The sequence below is a fragment of the Papio anubis genome, chromosome 13, assembly GCF_008728515.1.
Source record: "Papio anubis isolate 15944 chromosome 13, Panubis1.0, whole genome shotgun sequence".
Taxonomy (NCBI): Eukaryota; Metazoa; Chordata; class Mammalia; order Primates; family Cercopithecidae; genus Papio; species Papio anubis.
This window is the reverse complement of record NC_044988.1, coordinates 39,405,737-39,428,410: the sequence shown is the minus strand read 5'-3', so window position 1 is coordinate 39,428,410 and position 22,674 is coordinate 39,405,737. Positions and strand designations below refer to the sequence as shown.

Here is a 22,674-nt window from a genome sequence, read left to right as displayed (position 1 = left end):
TTTATGAGTATTTCACTTAACCGAAAACTGTTGAATATAAGTTAATATTTATTTTATGATTTAAAAAGCCACCTAAAGGTATTACAGCATTTAGGAATCAGTATTATGCTTAAGGAGAGGCAGAGAGGTAAGAGTTAATGAGGATTTCTCTAGATAAAATCCTGAGTAAAGGAGATTTTAGCCTATTTTGCAGATTGTACTTATCTTTAGTCACTTAGAGAACATTTAAATATTATAGTGAGTATATAGAGTAATAGAAATATAACCACTTCATCATTGAATATTTAAATAGTAATAGATTGTAAGAAAGGCTTATATTCAACACCTCAAGATGCTTGAACAAGCAATACATTCAATTACCTATGTTCTTAGAATTATAAATACACATGCTCATGCATATATAGCTATTTCTACGTCTGATCTATATTTCATTACTTTGACCTTACAGGTAAGACAATTGTGTGTTTCATATGCAGGACCTCAACTGCTCTGTCTACAAAGGTGATATAAAATTTCTACTTGAATAGCAATAAATCATGTTAATTCAGCCCTAGTCAAACAAAATGTGGTAGAGAGGATGGAAGAAGAATAGGAATGAGAATGGTCAAAACAGTATAAGAATCTGCCCAATTGAAGTGATGTACTAATATTGAGTCAAGTACTTCTAGTGATGAAACAAGGACTCGGATCAGCAGGAGGGTTTGTATATTTAAAAGAATCTATTGATATTAAAACAGGATAAAGTAATGTTATATGTTTTTATTTTAGTACAGTGATTTCTTAAAAAGCCAGTGAAGTAAACTCAATTTAATTTCAAAAATGAGGTGAAAATGAACTGTCTGCCAAAGGTTAATGAGGTAAATATGATTTGCTTTAGAACTACAAGCAGAGTCCAGAGATTGGGGAACTAAGAAGCCACTTTATTCAGTTCTCTTTCCACCACATGTAGTTCTCAAAATGAAGCTTAATGAAATAGGATTTGCCTATCAATGCCTCCAAAGTTAATTAGCATACATAGCTAATCCTGACACAAAACTCAGGCTGTTTTGTAGGGCACATTTTCCTAAGGAGGTTTGCTGACCCATCTATGACCATCTCCATTTGTGACCCATCCCCTTTCACTGTCAAAGTACCATCATTTGGGAAATGAATGTGTCTATTATGTTCTAGGCCTCTACATTTTCCTGCATTTTCAAATTTTCATTCCTCAAAAAGCTTAGGAAATTAAGAAACAAAGAGAAAAAGTGTAAATTTTTTTCTAGTGCAAATGTGATACAAGATTTTAGGAACCCTCTCTGTCATTAAAACAAACAAACAAACAAAAAAGTTAGAATTAAAATATGAGAGGCACTAACCTCTGATTGCCTAGTATTATTTCTTGGATAAATTATAGCTTTTGATCCTCTCTTTCCCACAGTTAAAGGCTAAGGGTTCCAGCTATGATTGAATCCAACGTGGCTATTCAGCAATCAGTAATCATTTCATGACTCCAGTACAATATATTTTCTTACTGGCGAATAAGAGGTCCCATGTGAACAAATCCATTCCCTTTTCTACAAAGAAGGTTTGTGTATGTGACTCTTAATCTCCATCACAGTGTAATTGGGCACTAAAAGAAACAGATTAGTTATTGTCGACCATATGATAGGCAATGCGTGGAGCCAGGAAAAGACATGATTCATTGATTTTAATCATGCTCAATACTTAGTCAACTCGTTATCCACATAAATGGAGGGCGACAGTAATTTAGATAATCCACGATAGTAGATGATACAAAAAAAATGTACAACTGAGTTTGCAAAGCATATTTTTCTTCAACACATTTGTCACAACTCTCTTTTAATGCTTAATGCCTCAGATTTTACAATTCTTTAATACTTTATAAAGTGACTTTATATATTGTGACTTCTCTTCTTGGTATCTGCCTAGTGAACCTCCTTTTATGTATCTTAGCTCAAATGCCATTTCCCTAAAACTGAGCTTTGGCTCCTTTCTTCAGTATTATACCCATCTCTTCTCTGCTATTATCATAGCTCACTGTACTTTCTTTTTTATATCATCACCATTTTATGACTCTAAGGAATTATGATGTCTTTCCACCAATCCTGTAAACTCCATAAGGCCAAACACCTGTCTCTTGGTTCATAGCTGTATCCCACCACGCTCAATATTTGGTGAGCACATCCTAAGTGCACGATGATCATTAGATTTATGATGGAATGTAGGAATGAATGCATAGATGAATTTAATACTACTTATTGTTCTGAGAAGTTGTGCAGAAGTCTTTATTATCTTTTTTATATGCAGTGTAATACTGTATAGACTCTTTTGGCAGATGGCCCGTTTGACCACTAACCAATATCCTGATCTTAGAAAATTACGTTTCTTTTGGTGCCTCTGTGTCATCATCTGTAAAATAGAAATAATGACAATATGTTCTGTATATTGTAATGAGGATTAAATGATATGATATATGTAAAAAGCTTAGCAGAGAGACTCAAACAAAGTAAATGCTCATTTTTTAATTTTATAAAATAATGGTATATTGTTTTCAATGGTATAAATAATATTAAGTAAGTTGATATCGGGAAAGATTAAGTGAGCTACCCTAAAGTATATTATATCAAATAAATATCATGTAAAATAAAGGTAATATTTAGATAACAGAATTGTTTAGAATGACTATTTACAAGATAAATTGACTTGGTCTTTAAAGTTTCTTCTTACAGTTCCCTTGACCATATTTTGACAACAAAAAGAGGGTCTTTGCTAATTAATGCCTGGAACATTTAAAAACTGATAAGGCCTCTATGCTGCGTCTCTCTTAAGATATAATCCAGGGTGCTGAGAAGAAAAAAACATGCATACTCTGCACACCCAATGAAATGGGTCTATATTAATTTGTGAAGTATTGTCTAATCAATAATGTCCCATAGACTTTTCTAGTCTGTGAACTTATATTGTCCTCCAAGTTAGTTTGACCAATCTAGCTGCCTTGACAGGCATTGCTGTTTCTCTTTTAATTATTTAAAAGAAAAAGGGTCCTGGCTGGGCACAGTGGCTGATGCATGTAATCCGAGCACTTTGGGGGTTGAGGTGGGCTGATCACCTGTGGTCAGGAGTTCAAGACCAACCTGGCCAATATGGTGAAACCCCATCTCTATTAAAAATATAAAAATTAGCCAGGTGTGGTGGCATACACCTGTAAGATATTCACAGGTACTTGGAATTATCATGTGGACTTCTTTGTGATGCAATTATTCAGCCTACCAAAGGTGACTTTTAAAAATTTATTTTTAATGATTAACTTTAAATTAAGCCTAAATTCACAGATATTATGAAATGAAAATGACCTTTTTGTACTTTTTCATGTATTCGCACAGTCAAAATTAATTTTAACTTAAATACCTATTCAAATGACACTCTAAAAAAAATACTGAGGGATGTGGAAAGAAATCCACAGTATATCAAATAGAGAGGTTTATGTATATGCATTTTTGTGTATGTGTCTGTGCACATTTCATATTTAGTAACTTGTTTATTTAGGTATGACAGATGGGAACATAGGCCACAATGTTAACTGGAAAAATTTATCTTCAGGGGCTGTAATTACAGCTAGAAAATATGTATGAATGTGTGTTTGTGTGCGTGTTTGTATGCATATGTCAATCAACGAAAATGATCCAGGCAAGTGTCATTTTAGGAGGTTTATTTGCCAAAGTTAAGGATGCCTCCCACCCCCACCCCACTGGAAACAGGTCTATGACTTTCCCCAAAGATGATTTTGAGGGCTTCAAATTTAAAGGGGAAAGGACAGGATATTGAGAAATACAGTTATCATGTGAGATTGCAGTAGGGGAGAATATTAATGCCTTTGTCCTGCTCAGGGAACCTGCATTTTTATATAATATAACATAGACAATAAGGCAGAGGAAACAACCAGATATGCATTTGTCTCAGGTTGGCAGAGGGATGCCTCTGAGTTCTGTCCTATGTCCCCTGTACCTGCAAAGATAATTGATACGTTTATCAATTACATTGCCATGGTGAACTTTGACAGATATGCTTGAAGATAAAAATCTTGGGGCCCACAAGGAATTTACTTGTGGGCAAAATGTGAGGGAGGTATGTAGCTTTTCATCTTTGTATCCATCTTATTTAGGGACCAAAATAGCAGGCAGACTTGCATGACCAAGTTCCCAGCTGGACTTTTCCCTTTAGCTTAGTGAGTTTAAGGTCCCAAGATTTATTTTCCTGTCACACATATATCTAAGTTCCGTGATAGCACTTTACTCACATTATTAGGAAAACTTTACAAGATTTTGAAAATGAAATAATATAACAAATGTTATATGCAAACAGGGGAGGTAAACTTTTTTCATTCTTCAATAGCATATATTAAAAGGTACATTTTTAATACAGAGAAGACAAGTTTTGTGCTTCTTCTGACCAAGGGAATATTACTTAGAAGAATTCAGAGACTGCATCCTTGCTTAGAGGGAAGGAATTTTGACTGAGTGTTGATGTGTACCACAGAAGGGGCAGTGTTTTATCACTTGCAGCGTATGCTTGTCAACCCTGTTTTAAATCATTTTGGTTGTTTTTTTCCATCTAAATGCTGTTTTCTAACATTCATTTTACCTAAAATTAAATAGCACGCTTAGAAACCTAGATAGATAACAACATTTCATATTAAGAAAGTAGATTATTGGCATAGGTGAATGGATATTTTAGAGTTTATAGTTAGAAGCTCAGACCAATCTTAACATTGCCTTATAAAAAAGTAATCCTACAGAAGCCAGGAAGGGTAACAAGGAAGGAGAGCGGAAGAGAAGTTGATTAATGGGTACAAATATAAGGTTTGACATAAGATAAGATTTGGTGCTTGATGGATCAGTAGTGTGACTATAGTTCCCAAGAATCTATTGTACATTTTTTTGTTGTTGTTTTTAGATGAAGTATTGCTCTACTGCCCAGGCTGGAGTGCAGTGGTATGATCTCAGGTCACTGCAGCCACCATGTCCTGGGTTCAAGCAATTCTCCCTGCCTCAGCCTCCTGAGTAGCAGGGACTACAGGCACATGCCACCACGCTGGGCTAATTTTTGTATTTTTAGTAGAGATAGGTTTTCCCTACGTTGGCCAGGCTGGTCTCAAACTCCTGACCTCAGATGATCCTCCTGCCTCGGCCTTCCAAAGTGTTGGGATTACAGGCATGAGCCACCACTCACAGCCTATTGTACATTTCAAAATAGCTAGAAAATAATAATTAGAATGTTTCTATCATAAAGACAAATAGCTGGCCAGGTGCGGTAACTCACGCCTGTAATCCCAGCACATTGGGAGGCCAAGGCGGGTGGATCACCTGAGGTTGGGAATTCGAGACCAGCTTGACCAACATGGAGAAACCCCATCTCTATTAAAAATACAAAAGTTAGCCGGGTGTAATGGCAGACACCTGTAATCCCAGGTACTTGGGAGGCTGAGGCAAGAGAATTGCTTGAACATGGGAGGCGGAGTTTGCAGTGAGCCGAGATTGCACCATTGCACTCCAGCCTGGACAACAAGAGCAAAACTGTCTCAAAAAACAAAACAAAACAAAACAAGAAAACAACAAAAAAAGACAAATAGCTAAGACGATGGACATTCCATATTTACAAATCAAACAAATTATGCTAATGAATTAAATTATCACACATACCTGAAACTATGTACATCTATTATGCATCAACAAAAATTGTATTTACAATGAAATAATTTGACAGAAAAAAATACATGGAGGAAAAACAAAATATGCTCTAGAGGCAGGGCTAGTTCTGGACCAGCTCCATTGAAAAACAGTGGCAGACAATGAAGTGTAAAGACAGGAATGAGAAAGGAAGAGTAGGGAAAGACAACTGGGTGTGTGGTGGAGATCTGGGCTGATGAGAGTGAAATTCCAGGGAGGCTAGGAGGGGAGGTGTGCCTTATAGTAAGGACAGAAAAGATAATTTTTGTTTTTTTTCGTATGGTCTAGCATGTGGCCACCTGAAAGATAAAAGTATTTAAACATTTGCTTTATTGTAATGACATCATAATTATGCAGCTCATAAAACTATGATTCCTTATTGTAAGATTTCTAACAAATTGATAGTTAGACAGATGGATAGATCTAAGATTACTCAGAGCTATGACACTTGCTGTAAGGCCTATGACAAATCACATGTTCTGTGAAATTACATTACCTCTTGCTTTCAGACCCACACCTGTGCAAACTTTTCCACCCATTCACTTCAGTAAATGTAACACAAGGACAGGAAAACAAGATATCCTTTCTGATTACCAGATCAGTTTACAGGCATGGGAAAAAGATGCTGTCAAATATTTTCTACAACTCGAATCTCAGCTCATTGACCTTAGAATGGAAAGAGATAATGCCTCATCATGAATGTTTAAAAATCTACCTATGCAAACATACTTTATATTTTCTGGAATTCTAATATCATTTGCAGTTTAGAATAAAACCATAATCTTATGAAACTACAGCACATGAATTGTTTTTTTGATATTAAATTATTAAATTACTGTATCATATATTCTTATATATATTTTTTCGATCTTTATTTTGTCCTCCTCATACTTTATGCATCAATTTTCAATTCCTAAACATTCTGAACCTCCTCATTGATTGATTCATTCATTAAGGCATTTAAAACATGAATTGAAGCCTCAAAATGAACCAGGTGTCATGTTCATTGCTGGACATAACAAGGTCAATAAGATATATATTTTGCTTTCAAGGAACACAGGTTTTTGTTTTGGATGACATTAAGAGCTAGGGAATATGTTTTGCTTCTAATTATTTTCATAGGCTTCTACCATTTTTACATGGAAACATTTACTTAAGCATTTTAAGCTTAGAATCCCATTTCTTTCAAATACTATGACTGGTTGTACTGTTTTAAGTTGTGTTTCAAAATAACTGCTTAAATTCTATATATTTTCTGTGTCATCATATATGAAAGAGGTTAAATGATCGCTACTGGTTATTAGAGAAATGCAAATCAAAACCACAATGAGATACTATCTCACACCAGTTAGAATGGTGATCATTAAAAAGTCAGTAAACAACAGATGCCGGAGAGGATTGGAGAAATAGGAACGCTTTTACACTGGTGGTGGGAATACAAATTAGTTCAATCATTGTGGAAGACAGTGTGGTGATTGCTCAAGGATCTAGAACCAGAAATACCATTTGACCCAGCAATCCTATTACTGGGATCATACCCAAAGGATTACAAATCATTCTACTATAAAGACTTACATACACATATGTTTTTTGTGGCACGGTTCACAATAGCAAAGACTTGGAATCAACACAAATGTCCATCAGTGATAGACTGGACAAACAAAATGTGGCACATATACACCAGGGAATCCTATGCATCCACAAAAAAGGATGAGTTTATGTCCTTTGCAGGGACATGGATGCAGCTGGAAACCATCATTCTCAGAAAACTAACACAAGAACAGAAAACCAAGCACCACATGTTCTCACTCATAAGTGGGAGGTGAACAATGAGAACACATGGGCAGAGTGAGGGGAACATCACACACAGGGGCGTGTTAAGGGGTAGGGGCTAGGGGAGGGGTAGCATTAGGAGAAATACCTAATGTAGATGATGTGTTGATGGGTGCAGCAAACCACCATGGAACGTGTATACCTATGTAACAAACCTGCACGTTCTGCACATATATCCCAGAACTGAAAGTATAATAAAAAATTTAAACAAAAAAAAAGTTTGCTATAAATTTATGAAAATATATTTCCATGTGTAAATTGAGGTTGTCTGAAATAATATTTAAAATTTATAATCATTTTGATTATTTTGAATTTTGATAATTTTGAATTTGCCCAGCAAATATTTATTGACCACTTGAAATGAATCAGATGCAATGGGAGGTGATAGGAATTCATCAGCATACAAAAATATAAGTCTTTTTTAGCCTTAGTCTTCACCAAATTTCCTTTCTATGAGAAGGGAGAAAGGATGTAATGCTCAGAAACATAAAATTACATTATTATAGTATAATAGAAGATTTATATGATTTCAGATATAATAGCATCTAAAATGAATAACATAAATATGAGACAACACAAAAAGCATGGCATGAGAACATTATTTATTTGATTCTGATTTTGGTTTGCTTTTTAAAAAGTGTGTAACTCCAATAACAGAGAAACAGAGAGCCAAATCATGAGTGAACTCCCATTCACAATTGCTACAAAGGGGATAAAATACCTAGGAATCCAACTTACAAGGGATGTGAAGAACCTCTTCAGGGAGAACTACAAACCACTGCTCAATGAAATAAAAGAGGACACAAACAAATGGAAGAACATTTCATGCTCATGGATAGGAAGAATCAATATTGTGAAAATGGTCATACTGCCCAAGGTAATTTATAGATTCAATGCCATCCCCATCAAGCTACCAATGAGTTTCTTCACAGAATTGGAAAAGACTGAAGTTTATATGGAACCAAAAAAGAGACTGCATTGCCAAGACAATCCTAAGCCAAAAGAACAAAACTGGAGGCATCATACTACCTGACTTCACACTATACTGCAAAACTACAGTAACCAAAACAGCATGGTACTGGTACAAAAACAGATATATAGACCAATGTAACAGAACAGAGGCCTCAGAAATAACACCACACATCTACAACCATCTGATCTTTGATAAACCTGACAAAAACAAGAAGTGGGGAAAGGATTATCTATTTAATAAATGGTGCTGGGAAATCTAGCTAGTCATATGTAGAAAGCTGAAACTGGATCCCTTCCGCATGCCTTATAGAAAAATTAGCTCAAGATGGATTAAAGACTTAAATGTTAGACCTAAAACCATAAAAACCCTAGAAGAAAACCTAGGCAATACCATTCAAGACATAGGCGTGGGCAAGGACTTCATGACCAAAACACCAAAAGCAATGGCAAAAAAAGCCAAGATTGATAAATGGGGTCTAATTAAACTAAAGAGCTTCTGCATGGCAAAAGAAACTACCATCAGAGTGAACAAGCAACCTACATAATGGGAGAAAATTTTTGCAATCCACCATCTGACAAAGGGCTAATATCCAGAATCTACAGAGAACTCAAACAAATTTACAAGAAAAAAACAGCCACATCAAAAAGTGGGCAAAGGATATGAACAGACATTTCTCAAAAGAAGACTTTTATACAGCCAACACATAAATGAAAAAATGCTTGTCATCACTGGTCATCAGAGAAATGCAAATCAAAACCACAGTGAGATAACATCACCGCCAGTTAGAATAGAAGTCATTAAAAAGTCAGGAAACAACAGATGCGGGAGAGGATGTGGAGAAATAGAAAAGAAATAGAAATGCTTTTACATTGTTGGCAGGAGTGTAAATTAGTTCAACTATGTGGAAGACAGTGTGACGATTCCTCAAGGACCTAGAACAAGAAATACCATTTGACCCAGCGATCCCATTATTGAGTATATACCTAAAGGATTATAAATCTGCTACTATAAAGACACATGCACACGTATGTATATTGTGGCACTATTCACAATAGCAAAAACTTGAAACCAACCCAAATGACTGGATTGAGAAAATGTGGCACATATATACCATAGAATACTATGCAGCCATAAAAAAGCATGAGTTCATGTTCTTTGCGGGGGCATGAATGAAGCTGGAAACCATCATTCTCAGCAGACTAACACAGGAACAGAAAACCAAACACCGCATGTTCTCACTCATAGTTGGGAACTGAACAAGGAGATCGCTTGGACACAGGGTGGGGAACATCACACACCAGGGCCTGTCAGGAGGTGAGGGACTGGGGGAGGCATAGCATTAGGAGAAATATCTAATGTAAATGATGAATTGATGGGTGCAGCAAACCAACATGGAGGTATACCTTTGTATCAAATCTGCACATTGTGCATACGTACGCTAGAACTTAGAGTGTATTAAAAAAAATGTGTGTAACAAACAAGAGGTACGGAGGTAAGGCTATTTAAATGGAGAAGATACTTTATATTTAAACATTGTCCCTTTTCAGAAATCCAACCTTCTTAAGTTGTTCATTCAAAACATTTATTTAATCTCTGGATGGACATATGCTGCTAAGTAGATATATAGAGGAAGAAAACACAAGAACATTGTTTCTCTTAATGGAATTTACAGTCCAAGGGATTGCTTAACTTATTTTGCTTTAGTCTCTGAATGGCTTATATTCACTCAATAGTGATACAGGTGTATGCTGGAATTTATTAAATACAAAACACCACATGGAATACAAGGTGCTGAAAATTAAGAATAATAAAATAATATTATACTCTAAGTAGGTACATTTATATGTTTGAGGACAATACTTTGACTCTTTATTTTCAGATTAATTCAAATAATTTGCCATGAAGTATCTATCCTGTTGTGTTTTCTAGTGTATTTGTTGTTCCATAAATTTTTCTATTGCTACAAAGATTCAGTAACAATCATCATTCTTTACAATGTTGATGCCTTTGTCATATCTGAATTAAGGCATATTTCATCCTAAATGTATAGAAATGTAAAAAGGCAGGCAACAGTATTGAAGTTTTTAGAGCTGTTAGTGTGCTTATTTACAAACATGTTAAATTTCTTCTATATTCTACTTTATTAAAAATGCTGACTATAATCTTGAATAAGCAAAGTAAAGAAGTAAAGAGGATTAGTTACCTATGAATGACACAGGTCAACATCAGGGGCATAACTTATGATGTGGACAGGCGTCAATACGATCTGATGGTCTTCCAGTGAAATGCAAGTGAAGTCCATACTAATTAGCTTATGAATCAGACTGATACTCAAGTTTATTTGGGCCAAAAGACTACCTACTGTCAAGCAATCAAGTGCTATCCCTTTAATTGCAATTTATTTCAAGAACCACAATTTATTGATCCTAGCATACACTTAAGCCACAGCAGTATCATTATTTGACTTTATTTTAACAGCTTCAAAAGGTTAGAAAGCTAGAGACCACTGTGAAAGATACCATTAAAAAGTTGAGTTGCTAAGATTGCTTAACACTCTATGCTGGGTAATATTAACAATACATATGGAATTACATAAAAGGACAGGGAAAAAAGAATTAATATTACTTAGGAACTCAGTATGAGCTGCTGCTTTCTATATCAAATATCCTTTAATAATAACAAAACAAACAAATGACAAGAAGATCAATATTGCTATCTGCATTTGACAGATAAGCAGCAGTTTAGAGAGGTTTTGTAAACTGCCCAGAACTACAGTGTTAAAATGTTAAAACCATCTATCAGACTTTAAAGCCACATTTCATTTCTTACATGATTTCTTGTATAATTTTTGCACACTGACCATTCTATAATACTGTAGTCATCTTGACACATGCTTAACAATATTAAAAGTATGAAGACATAACTCATCCATATGAATTTTGCACCCAATATTGTCTTTAAAACACAAAATATTAATGTCTGATCACTCTCATTTGTTTGGTGTATTATCTTTTATGAGTCACATTTTTTCTTTATTCAATCATTAAAGTTGTATAATTTCACCTTATAATTTTCAGCTTATTAGACAATGTATTCAGCACAATTATTGGAGCTTCAAAGACTATTTTTCTTTAGGTAATATTCAGTGACTGTAATGGTTTAGAGTTTGGCATTTCTTGTATATACTTTCTGAGTAAGCCTTAGTAACTGATTATCACAATTTTTCATGAATCTGCTGTTAACCATAGACTAGATTTATACCAAAAGTTGGAGGTCCTAGATTTTCTCTTTGTATTATTCAAAGCAACTCTGCTTTTAATGCTTTCAGTTTTTTACTTCCATAAAATTTTATTCACAGAATGAAGAAAGCAATACTTTTTAAAAATTAATGTAAAATAATGGATCTAGCCCAATGTCCTCATTTTTGCAGGTGAAGAAATGAAGAATCAAAGAAGTAAAGGACCTGTCTCAAAGTCACACAACTAGTAAGTAGTATCTGTGAACTCGAAACAGATAATAAGAAACTGAATTCTATCCATTGCATAATAATGCTTCTCATTTCAGAAATAATATTTAAAACATGAAACCATGTTCTTATTCCTGCTTAGATCACATATGGTCAGTGCATTAATGGTGTGCCACCTGGATTTAGTATTGCTATACACTTTGGAGAAATCTTCAAAGTGAATTATGGAATCTTCTGACAGTATTGCTCATCAGATGTTGGCATCCATTTGAGGACTTTCCATGTCCTAGATTCTTAATGTGAATCATCTAATTTAATCTTCACAAAAATATTGTAAGAAAAATGGTTTTATTTCTGTTGTAGAAAGAAATTAAGGCTCTAGGATGGTTGGTAGTTTATCCAAATATGTGGGGCTATTTAATATCTGAGCTAGTTTTTAATTTTCAATAGCTCTGACTTTGAAGATGTTCACCTTTGGTATCACACAATTTTGTACTTAAACCAAAAAAAAAAAAAAAAGCAGAGACCGATACAAATAGTATATAATCTCACACTGGTGTGATATAGCCAGCTGTGTGATACAGTGCATAGTTCAAGGTGCTAAGAGAAAACTGAATCATGAAAGATCCACTTGGGTTGACACTGTATATGTTCTTGCTATTGACTCCCAGCTAGCAATTATTTGAAAACTGGTTGCTATGAGAACATTATATACAATGATATTTGTAAACATGGGGAAAAACATTGACAACAAATATACATAACCGTATCACAGGTGGACATTGAGAACTTGTCCAGATAATGTGGAATGAGCATTTAGAAGACAGAGGCTAATTTAGCTCTTGTAGTATGAAATAATTATTGAAAAAAGTAATTAGCATTTTTTTTCTGGATGAGATGAATATATGTGGAGTTAGATATAATCATTTTCTTTAGAGAGGAGAGTATGAACGGAAACATAAAGGTGGAAATAAATAGGGATATGTTGTCAATATGGCATATGCTAAATCAAAGAATATAGTTGTGAAGAATAAGGTGTTATTTCAGAAGGTTGGAGTGGGATTTGTTGATGGAAGCTTTTGAAGGTGAATTTTCAAAATTATATTTTTACTTTATAAATAATAAGGAGACATCGAAGGTGTTGTTTTGTTATTATTGTTGTTTATTGGTTCTAATCTGTACATTGCTATCATCAGAGCAATGTGGGGAATGAAAAAATAATGAGACCAAGGTTTCCTGTTAATCTCTTTTTTTTTTTTTTTTTTTTTTTTTTTTTGAGACGGAGTGTCGCTCTGTCACCCAGGCTGGAGTGCGGTGGCCAGATCTCAGCTCACTGCAAGCTCCGCCTCCCAGGTTTACGCCATTCTCCTGCCTCAGCCTCCCGAGTAGCTGGGACTACAGGCGCCCACTACCTCGCCCGGCTAGTTTTTTGTATTTTTTAGTAGAGACGGGGTTTCACCGTATTAGCCAGGATGGTCTCGATCTCCTGACCTCATGATCCGCCCGTCTCGGCCTCCCAAAGTGCTGGGATTACAGGCTTGAGCCACCGTGCCCGGCCTCTGTTAATCTCTTAAAGATAACAGGACTTCTCCCCACGCCATTAGCTGTAATCACCCAGGTTTCTATAGCAACTTTGAGGAGGATCCAATATCCATTTTCCTCCCAAATGCCCTTTTCTTCATAAATATTGGTAGAATGAATAAATTCCCTTTCTATCTTGCTGATCCATCTTGAAAATCCTTGTCAAATAAGAGAGAGAATAGATATCACGATAGATTTTTATTATCTTGGAATCTTATTTCTTCCAAGATAAGAAGTCTTTCAGAGTGAAAATGCTTTTCGTGCTTTGAAGATTCCTGCTTACCTTAAATTTGCAGTTCAGATGAAGGGAAGTGCAAAAACAGTAAGGGATGCTTACTTTTCTCTTGAAGAGCAAAACAAACAGGAATAAAGTGTGTTATTTTAAAGCATTTTGACTGTATAACAAAAGAACAACAATGAAAAAGCCTTTATGCAAATTAAGAATGATTTAGTTCCTAAAATGTCAACTGTGTGGTTGTAACACTCAGAGAAGAAAGTGGTCTGAAGTTTTCCGCCCTAATGTTAGATGACCAGTACTGGGCAACTTCTCTCCGAATAAGGATTCCTTTTTAATCTTCAGGACTCTCCTCATTTTACAAACCTTGTTCCAGGACTTATATGTATCCACTAACAAAGCTAAACAATGCCACCTTGATGCTCTGCTCCTTATTAACTCTGCTTATTAACTCACCTCGATACTCTGCTGCTTGCTTATCTTGCAAGGAATGACAGCTGAACTCTGAACAATTTGCTTTGTTCTTGCTCAGTTGAATTTATATCCATGAATCTTTCTTCCGTGTTGGAATTTTTTTTTTTGGTCTATATTATATTTATGACCCCAGGTCCTCTTTAGCAATATACTCTATTTAATTTGTATTAATTTGTCCTATAAGCTATATATCTGCTAAGCTTATCCTTTCTATATTGAATCTCTGCTCTGTTTTCTTAGAGAAAAATGTATATATTTTTTCTCCTGTTCCAAACATGGGCTATCTCTCTCAAAAGCAATGCCTTTACCATTAGAGTTCTTTTTGCTAAGTCAATACATATTAACAGTTTTGAGCTTCTAAGAAAGCAGCACTTTGATGTAGGAGCTATTCAAGTAAGTTCTATATATAAAGTTTGACATTTCCTTTAGCCAGGTATTTGCAATAAAAAGATGAGTACAGTTTGGGGTGGGAAAGAAAGATAACACTACACCTTTATCTATAGATGTGATAAAAGTCAAAATAGGCCAACCTTGTGAGGTTTTGGAATGAACACTGAATACCCACAGTATGTGCCTGGCACACAAAAAATTATTTGTTGAAATGCATTATTGGCTTGTAACTGACAGTTCTTTTGTCAGTTTCATTTGTCTGTGTGTGGAAGTACTATCAGCTGAAAGTTATATTGGTATGGATAGAAATCTAGCATTAAATTTCAGGCAACTGTCTCGCAAATCAGTCCTCTGCTTGCTAGAATGTTACTCATTAGCCAAAAAGGTGAGACTGTGCAGGTACTGAGCTATAGCACTTACTATACATGACTCCTGGTAGCCAATTGTGCTGAGAACTGGCAATGAATGTGGTTTCTCAGCACTGTTTCCTTACATAACTTTGAAACTGCTAGCAAGACCCAGTGGTATTCCATATATAATCTTTTTATGCATTCTCAGTTGGTCTTTGGACTCAAAATAGAATGAAGCTCATATGATAGAAATAAACTTACTTCATGACTCTTTAATACCTGACATGGAGAAATGAGTGAAAAAGTTTGTGCTTTTCCCAATAAGAAAAATTTAAAAATTTTTAATACTAGGAAAGTTTTAAGAAAATGCAGTTGCTGCAAACAATTTTAATATAAAAGATATAATATGGGAAACAGCTTGGCAAAGAGATCAAAAGCATGGATTCTGAAAAAAATGTAATATGGGTAAAATTGTGGTTTCCACCATTTGCTATTTATATAACCTTGAAGAAGTTTTCAAATGTTTCTGAGGCTCAGTTTCTGCACCTGTAAAAACATCTACCTCATAGACTGGTTCTAAGTGTTAAATAAGTTAATGCATGTAAAGTTCCTGACACATAAGTATAAATAAGGTTTAGTTTTGAGTATTACAAAAGAGCTTTATGACTTAAGCATTATTTTAATTACATATAAAACTGGTTTTTCTTTAAATTCGCAAATTGCAAAGGAAAAAAAATGCGTGAGTGAATATACAAAATATTGTTTTGTATTAAAGTTTGTTAGAGCACAACCTCCATATGTTAAAATGTTATGCATTTCTTTGGGACCTATTAAAGTATACTATCTCTGTTTTGTTCACATAAATTTCCTATTCAGATGCATGAAAGTGGATAGATAGATAGATATGATTCTTTGAAATGATATCTAAATCCATTTGGTATAAATCATTAGGAAGAGCAAAGTGTGCTATGTTGAATAGTATATCTGTATCTTGCATCTATATGTACATGTATACTCACCCTTTAGATTAACATTTTATTTGGAATTTATTATAAAATGTGTACATATATAATAATGAGGGGGAAAATTCTGTATTATAAATGGTGTTTGCAGAAGTGATTTAAAGTAATTTAATACAATATTGAGTCACTCGGTTTTAGGAATATAAAATTGAAAAGGAAAAGTTTTGTTTGTTTGTTTTTGGTTTTGCTTTTTAGAAATTAAATAAGCAAGGTTGTGTAGATGCCAATATTTGCTGAAGTTGCTGCAGTCGCAAACCAACTGACCTAGTCTAGTTTGTCAGATGGCTCCTGGACTATGACCTTGAATGGATACTCTCCATTCAGAATTTCCTGGGCTATTTATTTCTTCATTGCACATCTGGAACCATTTCATCTCTGTCTATAGAGAATGACTTTTATCCCTAAATCCAACTTCCAAAGCTCCAGTTTTCCTTCACAGTCTAGTTCTAGCAGTATTTTCCAGATTTCATTACTGGTACTCATACTCTATTCCCCGTGTCCCCTTAGTATTTTGTTTTAGATTTAGCTCTTTATAGTTCCTGCCTATGGTTATTTGCAATTTTTTTGTCTCCCCCCTCAATTTTTTTTCATTCATTCTTTTTATCTTCAACCTTCCAACCATCCAGGACAGACATAAATATTACCTAGACCTAATATTCTTGGCTACTGGAGAACCCATTCTTGCTGATCCTGGCTCTTTTCCTGTTATTTTTTATTTGTGACTGAATTCTGGCAAATGCAAAATAGGCAAATTTATGTGAACCATTTTCTGGCCCACAAAAAACTCCCACCCATAATCCTCATGCTTGTTTCCTTCCAGTAGTCACTTTGGGAGCCACACAAAACTGGTATTTTCCTTCTGCTTACTAATTCTCTTCCATTCAAACTCTGAGATTCAGTCTTGGCTTTCACTTATTTTAGTATTCACATTTATTAATTAGAAGTATACCATATGAATAAAGCTACTAGAAACATCTGTATGAAGTTTTTCTGTGTGAACATAAGTTTTCAGCTCCGTGGGGTAAATACCAAGGAGCACAGTTGCTGGATTAGATGGCAAAAATCTGTTTAATTTTGTAAGAAACTGCCAAACTCTCTTCCAAACTGGATGCACCACTTGCACTTCCACCAGCATATGAATGAGGGTTCCTGTTGTTCCACATCCTTGACAGCTTTTAGTGTTTTCAGTGTTCTGGAGTTTGGCCATTCTAATAAGTGTGTATTGATGTCTCTATGTTGTTTTACGTTGCTTTTCCCTGATGACGTGGTGAGAATCTTTTCACATGCTTATTTGCCATGTGTATATATTCTTTGGTGTAATGTCTGTTAATGTCTTTGGCCCATTTTTTAATGAAGTTTTTTGTTTCTTATTGTTTAGTTTTAATTGTTCTTTGTATATTTTAGATAACATTCCTTTGTCAGATATATCTTTTACAAATATTTTCTCACAGTTAGTGGCTTGTCTTTTCATTCTCTTGACAGTGTCTTTTTCAGCTGGAATTTTTTTTAAACTAATTCCAGTTTATCAATTATTTGTTGCATGGATCATGCCTTTGTTGTTCTATCTAACGTCATCACCAAACTCAAGATCATCTATATTTTCTTCTATGTTATCTTGCAAGAGTTTCATCCTTTTGGCTTTTACACTTGGGTCTGTGATACATTTTGAGTTAACTTTTGTAAAGGGTGCAAGATTTGTGAGTAGATTCATTTTTTCATTTGTTTTTGCATAATGATGTCTATTTGTAGCAGGCACCATTTGTTGGAAAGGTGATCTTTTATCCATTGTTTTGCAATTGTTTCTTTGTGAAAGATCAGTTGACTATGTTTATGTGAGTCTGTTTCTAGGTGCTTTTTCTGTTCCATTGATCTTTTTATCTGTTCTTTTGCCAGTACCACACAGTCTTGAGTACTCTGTTTTTATATTAAGTCTTGAGGTCAGGTAGTGTCAGTCCAGGACTTTGTTCTTCTCCTTCTATATTGGCTTGGCTATTCTGGGTTTTTGCTTCTATGTATTACCTTAATAATCAGTTTGTCAATACCCAAAATATAACTGGCTGGGGTTTTGATTGGGATTGCAATACATATTTAGATTAATTTGGGAAGAACTGTTATCTTGACATTGAGTCTTCCTGTTCTTGAACATGGAATATTTCTCCATTTACTTATATTTTTAATTTCTTTCATCAGAGTTTCACAGTCTGTATCATGTACATCATGTACATATTTTGTTAGATTTACACCAAAGTATTTCATTTTCTTGGGCACTAATGTAAATAATATTGTATCTTTAGTTTCAAATTCCACTTGTTAATTGCTGGTGGTTAAGACAGTGATTGACTTATCACTGTCAATCAAAGAAAGAGTGGCTTTTCTTTATTGACCTTGTATGCTGGATCTTGCTATAATGGCCTATTACTTCTGTGAGATTTAGTTGTTGTTGTTGTTGTTGTTGTTGTTTCTTTTGGATATTCTGTGTAGGTGATCTTGTCATCCTCAAGCAAAGACAGTTTTATTTCTTCCTTCTCAACCAATGTAAATTGATTTCCTTTTCTTGTGATATTATCTATGACTTCCAGTATATTCTTTGAAATGAATAGTGAGAGGGAATATTATTGCTTTATTCCTGATCTTAGAAAGAAAGCTTCGAGCTTCTCACCAATGTGATGTTTTCAGTATGTTATATTTTTTGGCGGGGGCCGGGGGAGGGGGGTAGATATTTTTTACCAAGTTGAGGAAGTTCCCTTCTATTCCTAGTTTACTGAGAGATTTTATTATGAATGGAAGTTGGATTTTGTCAAATCCTTTTTCTGAATCTATTGGTATTATTATATTATTTTCTCATTTATTCTATTAATGTGATAAAGAAAAGTCACCTTTTAACATTTGATATAATATATAGGTATATTTGCCTATTATCTTATAACCTTTTTTCAGAGTCTTCTTTGTTAACTAAGTTGAATAATTATTTTCAGGCCTTCCCCTATCTTTAGTTCATACTTACTTCATACAGAATACTTAGCTTTAGTATCTGGTCATTGTTATAATATTTTACATACTAATCATATTCTTTCCACTATGTATACTTGCCTGTTTAGAAATTTAGTATTTCATTTTTTATGTTAACAAGAAGAATGAGGAAAACTTGGGTCAACTTTAATATGATTTCTGTAACATTTGGCAGAATGAGGGAAATTTTCTTCAACAGAAAATATAAATGTCATTGTATTTAATTTATTAGTTCAAATATCGAGAAGGTAGCAAGTCTCAGTCAAGTGCATAGATGCAGGAACTAATTCCACAACAATCCTAGAGACCTAGGTAGACAAAACCTAAAATGTACAGAAGAAATAAGACTTTTCTAACAGCATTGTGCTTCTTTAGTTTTAGTAACATCTTTGCAAGAATCAAATGAAATCTTCATAGGTATCCTGGTGTCTGCCATGGAAATAGCAGACCTTAATCAACTGGGCTGAGTTTAAAATTCCTTGCTAAGATTTTACCTTTTTAAATGGAAGTAAATATTGTCTTTCTTCTAACCTTTCCGTATTCTCAAACCCCCTCAAATATGAAATTAGAAAACAGCAGATTCCACTTCTTCAGGGCAGCCAATTAAATGGCTGAGGGTATCTGTTTCTGTGTCGTTTTCAGAAACAATTGTATCATTAAATCGCTGAAATTGTAGTGTCAGCAGGAAATAGAGAAAATAGCTGCCAAAGAGAAAAAATATGAACAATACAGCTACTTTGATGTCTTCCTGCCCTCCTTTCCAGTGTCTAGTGCTGAACAAGCTGTAAACAAAATGTGAGGGACCAAAGGCTCCTGTGGTTGTTCCTCAGTGACTTCAACCCCCCTTTCAGGGAGATCTGCTCACTGATTTTTCTGCTCCCACCTGACGCCTTAGGCAAACTGCACTAATCAGATCTCAGAACACAACTCTGACTTCCATGCCTCTGTTTCTCTCCACTTACTGTTCACTCACTGAATATCCTCACTTCGTATGTTACAGAAATCAATCATTTATTTATTCAGCAAATACCTTTTGAAGCCTACCTTGTGTCAGGCATGATTCAAGCTGTTAAAATACATCCATGATCAAAGCAGATTAAAAAATATCTTCCTTCGAGGAGTTTACTTGAAGGTGGTAGCAACAAACATTACGTTATATACATAATAAATATAACAATTGTATGTTAAAAGGTGATCAGTAGAGCTCGGAAAGGGAAATCAAAAGTTAGGGGGCTGCATCTTTTAATCAGGTGGTTAGAGATTCCAGACAAAGCTTTTTGCTTAAACTGTCTTGAGAGGCTCATGACATAGTGCTTAAAAGCACAGACTCTTTCACCAGACTGCAGGAGTTCGGAATGTAGCTCTGTTGTTTATTAATTGTGTGACCTTGAAAAACTTACTTTATTTTTTCAGGTCTCAGTTTTCTCATCCATAGACTGAGGTTAGTATTAGTACCTACGGAGTTTTATTTTACATATAGGATTTAGGACAAGGGGTGTAGGTAGTACACATTATACACTGCATGTAGTATGTCGTACTAGGTGAATTCCCTCAATATTATTTTCTGAAAAGAGTGTACACTTCAATTTAGAGACATATGGGTTCGAAACTCAAAGATGTTTTTTTCTCTCCTCACTAATCTGAACCTCAGTTGTATGATCAGGGAAGTGAAGATAATTCCTACTGCTGAAAGCTGTTTTTGAGGATTAGAAGAAAGTTCATTTATGTATGAGTAGGAGATCCTTGTTGAATGTCATGCCTCTTTGCTCTGCTCTTCGAAACCCTGTTGACATTCTTCGTACTCTTCTTATATTATCTCAGCTGGTGAAACATTTTAAGTCTCCTGGCATCTCTCATGGTATTTATTATATATTAACTTTTGCAATGTTATAGTTTCTTCCATCTAAGACATTACAGATGATTTAGAAGCCATTGTTGATTTAATAGCAAATTTTCAAGGGAAAAAAAGAAACACTTTCACATGAAATGCATCCAACAGTATATGATGTGCCCTGATTTTAAAACAATTTAAATGTAAAAATTTAATGCATTATAGAATCAAGGAAATGTGTTAGTTTCTGTTTACATGTCTTATTGCTGCTAGTGTGTGATTATTCAGAAAAACTATGATTTGGTATATCCTTCTCCTTGCTTAAGCCCCTACTGTGAACATTGAAAGAACTCAGTAAATATTTCCTAGATGATTTAAGGAATGACCACGTAATTTATTGAACAAAATAACTTATTTAAATTTATACAAAATGCCAACTGAAAGTGATCATGACTTTTTCTCTAAGAGGTATTTTTCATCTAAAATTGCATATAAATAAGTAAGGACATAGTAAATTTTTGGATATTAATATGCATGACAAAATTTCAAAAAGTTTATTTTTGATAGGTTGGGACTCTTTTTGGTGGCAAGTTACAAAAACTCAATTTGGACTAACAAGCAAAAGTGGGGAATTTCCTCTAAGCACACAGGATTCTAGAAGCATAGTGTATAACTCAAGAGCAGGAAAGCAGATGCAACTCTGACTGCTCCACTTTCAGCACCAAATTATTTATGAACCATCTCTTACTATTTAACAAACCACTTCAAGACTAGTGAAAAAAAACAAAAGAACTGTGGATCAGAGAATTCAGACAGTTAATGGGGAGATGGGTTGCCTCTGCTCCACAGTGTCCGGCCTTTCACATGGAAGGCTTAATTGCTGCCTTCTCTTCAGTCTGCACTGATAGCCTCCTTCAAGCTAGACAAGCTTCTGTTAATAGTCTCCTCAATGCCCTTTTAGCTTCCTCACACTGCAGGAGTCCAAAGCCATGGCCAGATGGTTTTGCTGCTCCAAACCATGCTGTTTTTATTGAAGTAGCAATCGTCTTCCAAACCAGTATCTGCATTAGGCAGTGTTTGGTAAGAGAAGCAGGATCACTATGATGATACAAACTATGGGATTTATTATAGGCATTAGATCTTATGGAATTGTGAGAGCTGATGGAACAGTTTACAGAAGGCTATTGCCTCTGCATCTGGTGTTGAGAGTGATGTTGCTGTAAGTCAGCTGAACCATTAGGAAGGAAGAATGATTGTGAAGTAGAGGAGAACAAGGACAAAACTGAAATCCTCAAGGATGAACTGGGACCCATAAAGATAAACTGGAATTCATATATGTTTCTCACACCACCAATATTGATGGTATAGATGACCTGCAAGAGAAGTTGGCTAACTTTACTAGTGAGCCACACATGTACTTGATGCAAACTTAGAGAAGTATAAGGAGAATCAAAAGGAGCTTAAGGGGTTACATGGCTTTTTGCTGCCCTCTGCCAATATTAAGTGAGTAGTAGGCCAGGGATGCACGCAAGCTGCTCCTGAGCCTAACATCCTACATCCACCTTTGGAGAGTAAACATTACTACCACTTCTCTACTTACAAAATCATGTGCAAATTTCTCTCGTGGTCAAATCTTACTTCAAACCATTTGGGGAATGAATTTATGGAAAATGTAGTTCCAGTTTAGTTAAAGTGACACAATAAAATATACCACCAGCAATAGCATGCATCAAGAACCTTTAAAATATTGATATCCTTTGATTATAAGCTTTTGAAGTTATAGA

At 34.9% G+C, this 22,674-nt stretch overlaps 1 protein-coding gene across 44 annotated transcripts in view; it reads left to right on the top strand.

Moving 5' to 3' along the window:
- PTPRD (protein tyrosine phosphatase receptor type D) overlaps window positions 1–22,674 on the top strand; it is a 2,329,646-nt gene that overhangs the window by 263,750 nt on the left and 2,043,222 nt on the right. For 43 of the 44 annotated variants that reach the window (XM_017949398.3, XM_017949399.3, XM_017949401.3 and 40 more), the window contains exon 2: window positions 11,963–12,017. The exons of the other annotated variant lie outside the window; for it this stretch is intronic. The gene's annotated coding sequence lies outside the window, so the exon portion shown is untranslated. The remainder of the gene's footprint in view (window positions 1–11,962; window positions 12,018–22,674) is intronic. 44 annotated transcript variants of the gene reach the window in all.